Raw genomic sequence first — 11,361 nt, forward strand, 5'->3', positions numbered from 1 at the left:
TACTGCAGATTCATCTGCGGCTTCATATTATCGTTGTAGCGGAGATGGATCCCGAATCTGTTACTGCCGATTCATCTGCGTTTCCATTCCCTACATTTAGTTCGAAAAAAAAGCTCACACTGCACTATACAACCCGTACCTACTACTGGAACTAATATAGATTAAGTTAATTGTGTTGAAACATGCTTTGATGTTTCAAGGGGGTCGGCATGTTTAATTTAGAATTGCATAAAATATTGCTATTTATTGACCCCTGGTTTGGTCATTAATTAGTCGTTAAAATGTACGCGCTACGGTTTATTGCAACCTTGTGCTAGCGCCTTTGACATTTTAACTACTAATTATTTGTCACTTGTTTTGCCGCCTCCTTTAGACATCAAGGAGTATTTCGCTGTCATTCGGACAGACAACACCCGCAATATCGTTTGCAAGGCACATATCGTTGTGCATAGGAGGCATATTGTTGCCACAGGTAATATCGTTACCACCCACCAAACTAGCAATAAATAGTTCTATATATTAAGAAAAACTATTGTGTTTTATTTCTTTTTATATTTCCCCCCTACGGTCCACTGCTCGACGCATTCGGCGTTTCACTCCCATCGGCGGAGCCCCTCTGAGCTAAACAGGTTCAAAATATCGTATAAACCCCATTAGTGAGAAGAGAAAACATTGCAGGGCTGCTTGTCATTTCATTCTAGTGGTCTTGTGCATCTACTGAGCGCAGCGATATCTGTGCGTGTGGGTCATAACCTTTATTATCTGACGCATTATCGTATGCGTCAGCGCACAAGATCACCGAATTGTTCACATGTGGTATTTTATGGCGGCTGGGAAATATGTAATTTTTGATTGTTTATTGCTAGTTTTTCCCAGTGCCTCAACCGCACTCAAAAGTATGTACAAAGTATTTTGTACATTCTCCCGGGCGGCTTAAATGCGTATATATATATAAAAATGTTTAGATATTTAGATTTAAAACTAATTATACTATACTATATAAATTATCCTGGGTGACTGCTTGCAGGAAACGGAACCACTTTTTTATCCAGCCTCTCTTGACGATACCACCACCTTTGTCTGCCGGCTTCATTTTCCATGCTGTCGAATTAGTAGTCCATCGCTGCAGACCGTCATCACCCACGTAGCAAATTATTGCCATTGGCTTTATGGTAGGCTCCGGTTTGTCATCTTCTGTTATAACGGCCATTGGAGGTTTGGTATTGATTTCTCTTAGGCAGTATAGTTAAGGAACTGGAACTAGAGAATTTTGTTTGGATTTTCCCACTTCTTCGATAAATTCGTTCCCATATTCGTTGGAAATGATGCGACATTCTGTCCTTAGCGCCTTTATTCCTTTTCTTCAATATCATTATGTTTTTCGGGTTCTTCATTGGTCAGGGCTGAATTTTCTTCTTCTTTTTTCCGTTCCTCAAAATGAGGACTCGTCGGCGGGAAAAAAATTCCCAGAATTACTTTCCAAGACTGGAATCTGTTTTCGTTGAACAGCATTATGTCCCTCTTTTACACTTGATAGTTGTTTGGACAAGTCATCTTTCTCACCTTCGACGACTTGCCTTTCCTCTTGTTCCTTGTCCCCTTTTTATACCCTCCACCAAAAAAAGTATGGAGGGTATATTAAGTTCGTCATTCCGTTTGTAACTCATCGAAATAATCATTTTAGACCCAACAAAGTATATATATTCTTGATCAGCGTAAAATTCTAAGACGATTTAGCCATGTCCGTCCGTCTGTTGTAATCACGCTACAGTCTAAACGAATTAAGGTAGGAAGCTAAAATTTTGCACAGATCTCTCTTTTATCTGCAGGCAGGTCAAGTTCGAAGATGGGCTATATCGGTCCACGATATCGTATAGCCCCTATATAACGGTACCCCCCGATACTCTGTATTTTGATGATTTTAGCCACATTTTCTAATAGAATAGTCTGAAAATCCACACGAGGAGTACTTTGTGGGCACTTAACCCCCAGAAAGAGAATTATCCATATAGGTCCACGATATCGTATAGCCCCCATATAACGATACCCCCCGATATTCGGTATTTTGATGATTTTAGTCACATTTTTCAACGGAATTGTCTCAAAATCCACACAAGGAGTTCCTTGTGGGTAAATTATTCCTTGGAAGAGAATTATCTATATAGGTCCACGATATCGTATAGCCTCCATGTAACGGTACCCCCCCCCCCCCCCCGATACTCTAATAGAATAGTCTGAAAATCCACACGAGGAGTTTTTTGTGGGAACTTTACCCCCTGAAAGGGAATTGTCTATATAGGTTCAAAATATCGTATAAACCCCATTAGTGAGAAGAGAAAACATTGCAGGGCTGCTTGTCATTTCATTCTAGTGGTCTTGTGCATCTACTGAGCGCAGCGATATCTGTGCGTGTGGGTCATAACCTTTATTATCTGACGCATTATCGTATGCGTCAGCGCACAAGATCACCGAATTGTTCACATGTGGTATTTTATGGCGGCTGGGAAATATGTAATTTTTGATTGTTTATTGCTAGTTTTTCCCAGTGCCTCAACCGCACTCAAAAGTATGTACAAAGTATTTTGTACATTCTCCCGGGCGGCTTAAATGCGTATATATATATAAAAATGTTTAGATATTTAGATTTAAAACTAATTATACTATACTATATAAATTATCCTGGGTGACTGCTTGCAGGAAACGGAACCACTTTTTTATCCAGCCTCTCTTGACGATACCACCACCTTTGTCTGCCGGCTTCATTTTCCATGCTGTCGAATTAGTAGTCCATCGCTGCAGACCGTCATCACCCACGTAGCAAATTATTGCCATTGGCTTTATGGTAGGCTCCGGTTTGTCATCTTCTGTTATAACGGCCATTGGAGGTTTGGTATTGATTTCTCTTAGGCAGTATAGTTAAGGAACTGGAACTAGAGAATTTTGTTTGGATTTTCCCACTTCTTCGATAAATTCGTTCCCATATTCGTTGGAAATGATGCGACATTCTGTCCTTAGCGCCTTTATTCCTTTTCTTCAATATCATTATGTTTTTCGGGTTCTTCATTGGTCAGGGCTGAATTTTCTTCTTCTTTTTTCCGTTCCTCAAAATGAGGACTCGTCGGCGGGAAAAAAATTCCCAGAATTACTTTCCAAGACTGGAATCTGTTTTCGTTGAACAGCATTATGTCCCTCTTTTACACTTGATAGTTGTTTGGACAAGTCATCTTTCTCACCTTCGACGACTTGCCTTTCCTCTTGTTCCTTGTCCCCTTTTTATACCCTCCACCAAAAAAAGTATGGAGGGTATATTAAGTTCGTCATTCCGTTTGTAACTCATCGAAATAATCATTTTAGACCCAACAAAGTATATATATTCTTGATCAGCGTAAATTCTAAGACGATTTAGCCATGTCCGTCCGTCTGTTGTAATCACGCTACAGTCTAAACGAATTAAGGTAGGAAGCTAAAATTTTGCACAGATCTCTCTTTTATCTGCAGGCAGGTCAAGTTCGAAGATGGGCTATATCGGTCCACGATATCGTATAGCCCCTATATAACGGTACCCCCGATTTTCGGTATTTTTATGATTTTACCCACATTTTTCAACGGAATTGTCTGAAATTCCACACAAGGAGTTCCTTGTGGGTACTTTATACCTCGGCAGAGAATTATCTATATAGGTCCACGATATCGTATATCCCCCGTATAACTGTACCCCCCGATATTCGGTATTTTGATGATTTTAGCCACTTTTTCCAATGGAGTTATCTGAAAATCCACACAAGGAGTTCCTTGTAAGTACATTACACGCAGACATCGATTTGTCTTTATAGGTCCACAATATCGTATATCCCCCCATATATCGGCACCTTCCTATATTAGATATTTTAAAGATTTTAAAAGAATTTTTAGTGGATTTTATTTTTTTGAAAATTTTCTAATTCGTTTCAAATGGTGGAGGGTATTTAAAGTTCGGCCCGGCCGAACTTACTGCTTTTTTACTTGTTTATTTTTGCTGGAGTGTTGCATTAGGAACATCTGCTCAATTTCTTCCATAATCGACTTCATTTGCTCCTGCAGCATCACCTCTGGAACGCCCGAAACTTTGCAGCATTTTTGCTGTCAGGATGCCAGGATTTTCGAGCTCAATGCCTCCTGACGCTGTTGTTTGTCCGCTTTCTGAAGCTCACGCTCCCCCTCTTGGAGTTTTTGTTTTTGGAACTCTTTTGCATCATCTTTTGCTTTGTTGTTGTATATTTTTCTTCTTTGTTTGTTTATTTTGACGTTGCCTTCTTGGCTTTTTTCCTTTTATTTTTTTCAGTTGGGACTTTTAATGTCCTTTTTTCAAAATTGTATGTTTTTCTTTTATGTTGTCCTCTTATCTATTTTTTTTAAGTTGTTTTTTTGTTTTTGCCCCTATGGCGTGTTTTGTAATTTTTGCCCTTTGGGTCTTTTTTTTTGAAATATGTATATATATATTTTTTTTAAATTCTGCCTCTATGGCTTTTTTATTTATTTTGCCCCTGTGGCTTTTTTGCTTTGTTTTTGCCCAATGGCTTTTTTATTCAATTAATCCCTTCGGCTATTTTTAAAATGCCCCTATGGTCTTACATTTAAAATGCCTCGGGCAGTCTTGCTCGAACGTTTGAAGTGATCGGTTGCATATTTGAAAGCGTTAAACTAATTAAGGCGATTCTGTTTAAATCATTAAATACCCTTAAAGTTAATAAAAGTAGACGATCTAAAACAATAATAATATAAGTTTTTTAATAGTTCTGAAGTATTTCCAAGAAAGAATCTATAATAATTTCTGTTAAATAAACAAAAAAAAAAAAACTTATTTCTACGATATAACTGTAACACAGAAAAAATGTTTTGTGAAGCAAATGGAGATGAGTCTCCAATATCATTTAGTAAGGAGAGAGAACTTAAAAACAAAACCCCAGGTTCAAAGTTTCTTGTCATGAAGAGAAAATTTGGTGGAGACTTACAGAAAGTCTCTCCATTTCTACTAAAAAAGGTGATTGATTCAACGTGCGGCGGAGAAGTGGAATTATGTAAGAAAACTAGGAGTGGATTTGTACTAATTAAAACCAAAAATGTTGATCAAGCCAAAAAATTGGTCCAATTAACCAAAATTTCACAAACGATTGTCGTAGATGTTACCGAACATAACTTCCTAAATAACTCCAAAGGAGTTATTTTCACAAAAGAATTAATTGGAGTACCAGAAGAAGAAATATTAAATGAATTAAAAATCTTTAACGTCATTGAAGTCAGAAAAATTCAGAGAAGGGCGAACGAAGAAATAATTGAAACAGGTCTTATAATACTTACATTTGGGACTACTTCGCCTCCAGAAGAAATATTTGTAGGTTATGAACTTCTACAAATCCGACCCTTCATTCCTAACCCACTTCGTTGCTTCAATTTCAAATTTGGTCATCCCACTAAATTCTGCCGAGACACCAAAAAATGCGTAAACTGTGGTTATACACACCACATTGACATCGAAAAAAACGAAAAATGTACTCTAACAACAATTTGCACAAACTGTAAAATTTACAAATTGGATGACACCCTTCATAACTCACTCGATAAGAAGTGCCCTATTTACATAAGAGAAAAAGAGATACAAGCTATAAAAACCATTCAAAAAGTAGATTTAAAAACAGCCCGTCAAATACTTAATCAAAGAACATGCCATTCCTCAACATTACCTTCAAAAAGAACAACAACAAATTACAACTCGTTCAACACTTTTGCTCAAATTATTCAACAAAAAGAAGATGTAAACAATATCACTTCCCTCCACGATTCCCCTCCCCTTACTCAAATACCAATCATAGAAAGAGAAATAGCTGATAACTGTAACTCAAATTCCTCACCAGACTCGTCACAACAAATGTCTCCACAAAACACCAGTTTGGATCAAACATACGAAAACCATTGTACTTTACAATCAGCGGATGAGAATAATTCTCTAATGCACTCATCCTCCCTCAACAACCAACAAGAGAAAGGTGTATGCTCAGATTACTCTTTAATGGATGATGGTAATATTCCGTGCAAGAAAACAAGTTCTCTTAACTTAAAATCTAATAAAAATGTTAAAATTTTACCTAGAAAAATTTCTAATCGTTTAAAACGTCAATTAAAAAGTAAAAAGAAGAATATTGATATAACAAATAATAATGATGTAAATATTGTAGATGATGATTTTTAAATATTTGTATTTAATTTTCTTTCAGAGCAATCTTAATATTTAGTTCTCTTTACTCTTTTATAATATTTCTCTTTCTTTTATAATTATGTCTTTAAAAATAATCCAATGGAACATTAAGGGATACATAAATAATTACAATGAATTGCTCTTATTAATCAAAGATCATACTCCGCATATAATAGCATTGCAAGAGACCCATTTATGTTCGATTCAACATATTCCAATTCCTATTAATTACAACATCTACAATGTGAATAACACTGAAAACTCATACGGTGGTTCAGCCCTATTAATTCATAAAACAATTCAACATAGTGTAAACATGAATGGGAACGAATTTGATATTATTTCGGCAAACATTTCATCAAAAATTAATTTTACAATTGTATCAACCTATATATCCCCAAGTGTAAAATTCAGTTTAGATCAGTTAGCAAAAACCGTTGAAAACATTACCACTCCAATGTTATTTGTAGGCGACTTTAACAGTTGGCATAAGCAGTGGGGTTCAATATACAGCAATGGTAGAGGTAAAACGCTTGCAAAATTTTTTAATCAATCTAATTTGATTCTTCTAAATGACGGCTCCCCCACTCATTTTTCAACACATAATTCTTTCTCACACATTGATTTATCATTTGCATCTCCTGAACTAGCCATTGGCTCTCATTGGAAGGTATTTGAAGACCTCCATGGTAGTGACCATTTCCCTGTATATATAACTTTATTTCCTAAAAACTCATTTGGTAGCGTTAAATTACCCCCAAAATTTGACATTAAAAAGGCAGATTGGACCAAATTCAGAGATCGCCTCATACATTACAGCAGTACTCGACCTATCAGTAAAGATGTCAATAAAGAATCAGCAAATTTGAGAAAAATCGTACATCAAGCTGCGAATGAATCTATTCCCTTGATAACAAACCGAAAACAAAAGACTGTTCCCTGGTGGAATAGAAAATTAGAGACTCTGAAAAAGGAACGAAATAAAAAATGGAACAGTTTCAATCGTAACATGACAACAGAAAATTTAATTGAGTTTAAGAGATCAAATGCAATATTTAAAAGAGAGATAAAACTATCAAAACAGTCTAGCATAAATAAATTCACAGCTGAAATAAATCCCTTAACTCCTGTTTCAAAAATATGGAGCAATATAAGACGATTTAATGGATTAAATAATAATCACGATGTACACTGTATAAGAAAATGTGACACTGATTTTAGAATAGTGCAAAAGGATGACATTGCAAATGCTTTCGCCGAATATTGGTCTAAAGATTCTAAAGATGATAATTTTTCTACAGAATTCAGACAAAGTAAAGCTAGAACTAGTCCTACTTCCAACTATATTCCTTCTAATTCGGCTATAAGTATAGAGGAACCCATTTCATTGTTTGAACTTAATTCTGTCTTAAATTCGCTTAAGGGTAAAACACCTGGAGAAGATCGCATTAACTACGAAATGATTTCAAAGATGCCAAACGAAATTAAGAATCGACTCTTAATCCTATTCAATAATATTTTTAGAAATAATATTCCGCAGTCCTATAAAATAAGTGTTGTTGTACCTATCTCAAAACCTCAAACCGATAAAACATTATTGAAATCTTACCGACCAATTTCTCTCAACTGCTGTTTCTCTAAGATCTTAGATAAAATCATTGCGAATAGACTCAGGTGGTTTACAGAGACAAATAAACTTCTTTGTAGTCAACAAATTGGATTTATGCCGGGAAGATCTGTTATAGATAATCTTCTTTATGTAGATAACCTAATAACAGATTCCATATCAAAGAGGAATCATATATCACTAATTTCACTGGACTTTTCTAAAGCTTATGACAAAATAGGCGTACATGCCATTATTGATCAATTAAAATCATGGAAACTAGGTCCCTCTTTAATTTCATATGTTTTTAATTTTATGAAAAATAGACAAATAAAGGTTAGAGTTAATAACAATGTTTCAAAATTATTTCCTCTTTATAATGGAATCCCACAAGGATCGCCACTTTCAGTTTTATTATTCCTTATTTCATACAACAAACTATGTAATGTTCTATCTAATTTCAAAGACATAAAGTTTTGTGCATATGCAGATGATTTTATCATTCTAAAACAGTTTCCTCGGAATGCTCACGAATGGAATTTGAGCCCAATTATCCGCAATATAAATCAATGGTCTCACTATTCAGGTGCATCGTTATCGGTAACTAAGTGCAAACATCTGCACATTTGTCGAAAAAAGGATTGTAAAATGTCAATTAATACAGGTGAATGTGCAATACCAACAGCAGAATCGATGAAAATTCTTGGAGTTTATTTCAACTCAAGATATACGTGGACTTCCCATATTGAATACCTCTTGACATCATTACCCAAACGACTTGATATTATAAAATGTTTAAGCTGTAATAAATTTAAATCCAATATTTGTACCATACTCTCAGTAATTAGATCCTTAATAATCGGTAAAATTGAATACGGAATATACATATACGGGTTTTCTTCAAAACAAAACTTAAATAAAATTAAAACTTTGTATAATAGCGCAATCAGAATCGCATTAAAAGCTTTTCGTACAACTCCCATTAATAATATGCTTTTCGAAACAAAATCTCCCACTTTAGAAGATATCCGAGACAATGCTATTAAACGTCTCTACAAAAATATAATATTTAGCGGGGAAACCCCTAACTCTAACTCCATTAAAAAGTGCCTTAAAAGAAAAAGAGAAAATAGAATAATATCTACAAACAAAAGAATAATTGATTTTAGCAGAAAAAAACGACTTACCTTTAAAGATTATAAAATTACCAAGTTCCAACAATTATTTAAAATACTTAAATGAATCCATAATAGATGAACTTAGCCTGTGTAACAAATTATCAACCCCTAAAGAAATGTTCATTCAAGCTTTTCGAGAAATTAAAAACAGATTTAAAAACTTTAAATTCATCTATACTGATGGATCGAAAAAGGACGATATTACTGCTTTTGCTATAACTACAGATAATACAGTTTTATACAATGCTTTTTTGCCACATCATTTCTCGTCAGTTTTTTCTGCCGAAATAATTGCAATTTATTATGCTATTGATTATGTCAAAAAGAAAAAAGAAGAATATATCATTTGTACAGACTCGTTAGCTTCATTGAAAGCCATAAAGAATATAAACAATAATGACTATTACCCTAAACACATCAGAAGTAGTCTTATAAATTATGCCCCTTTAATAAAGATTATGTGGATACCTAGTCATTGCGGTATCAACGGTAATGAATTTGCTGACCAAACGGCAAAAAATGCTCTAAATTCACCTTTAACAACTGTTGACAATTTTAATTATAGAGACGTTAAAAACTCTTAAAAATAGATATGAATACAAATTTATTACAAGGATTTACAAAAACATCTGAATATTATAAAAAGGTAAATGAGGGAAAAAATACAATATTTGACTACCTAAAGTATAATATTTTTCAAAACTTAGATAAAGTCGATATTACCAAACTGATTCGGCTCAGATTAGGTCATACAAGAATTACTCACGGACATTATATGGACAAGACAATTCCACCAACGTGTTCATTTTGTAATATCGAATATGTTTCGATCGAATTGCTCATTTTTTGAGACTGTTCGAAGGACTATTTTTAAAAATATTGCACCAACATCTACTTTGAGTTTCCTTCAGGATAAACATGTTTCGGATTTGATAAACTTCCTTAAAACAACAAATCTGATTAAGATGTTTTAACAATGTAATTAACTTTATACCCATTAATGTTCCATTTGGCTTAAGACCTTAGCTGTCAGGCCATATCCCTTTCTGTATATTTAGCTTGTAATTTTTTTAGTTATAAGTTAAATTTGTAATAAATAAATAAATAAATAAAATGCCTTAGCCGAATTTTTTGGTAGAAGTTCTTCTCCTTTTTAAGAACACCTACTTCTTTTTTGGCTTTTCTGAGTTTCATACCACTGGTGGGGGATAACTCAAACCAATTTTATTTTAGGACGTCGATTCTTTATTTTTCGAAGGACCAATGAATGAAAAGAGAAAACCCACCGAAAAGTTTGGCTGTTGATTCAATTCTAATTTTATTATGAAAATATTTTTCTTAAGTACTACTGAAACTAATCTAACTTAGCCTAGTCGCAGCCACACAATTATTCTGATCTATTCTATTATTGAATGGAGAACATTGCAGGGCTGCTTGTCATTTCATTCTAGTGGTCTTGTGCATCTACTGAGCGCAGCGATATCTGTGCGTGTGGGTCATAACCTTTATTATCTGACGCATTATCGTATGCGTCAGCGCACAAGATCACCGAATTGTTCACATGTGGTATTTTATGGCGGCTGGGAAATATGTAATTTTTGATTGTTTATTGCTAGTTTTTCCCAGTGCCTCAACCGCACTCAAAAGTATGTACAAAGTATTTTGTACACCCCATATAACGGTATCCCCCGATATTCGGGATTTTGACGATTTTAGCCACATTTTCCAACGAAAAGGTCTGAAAATCCGCACAACGAGTTCCTTGTGAGTACTTTATTCATTGAAAGAGAATTAAATAGGTCCACGATATCATATAGTCCACATATAACGGTACCCCCCGATATTCGGTATGTTGACGATTTTAGCCACATTTTTCAACGGAATCGTCTGAAATTCTACTCAAGTGGTTCTTTGTGAACCCTTTACCCCCTAACAGGGAGTTCTTTATATAGGTCCATGATATCGTATATCCCCCATATAACGGTACACCCCGATATTCGGTATTTGATGATTTTAGCCACATTTTAAACGGAATTGTCTTGAATTCTATACAAGGAGTTATTTGTGAGTACTTTATCCCTAGACATAGATTTGTCTATATAGGTCCACAATATCGTTTATCCCCCCATATATCGGCACCTTCCGAGATTTTAACATAATTGTAAATGGATTTTATTTTTCTTTTTTGAAAATTTCCTAATTCGTTCCAAATGGTGGAAGGTATTCAAAGTTCGGCCCGGCCGAACTTACTGCTTTTTTACTTGTTTATATTAACTTTGTCATTCCGTTTGTGACTCCTCGAAATACTCATGACAGACCCAACAAAGTATATCTATTCTTGATCA

The sequence above is a fragment of the Musca domestica genome, unplaced genomic scaffold, assembly GCF_030504385.1.
Source record: "Musca domestica strain aabys unplaced genomic scaffold, Musca_domestica.polishedcontigs.V.1.1 11, whole genome shotgun sequence".
NCBI classification, from domain to species: Eukaryota; Metazoa; Arthropoda; class Insecta; order Diptera; family Muscidae; genus Musca; species Musca domestica.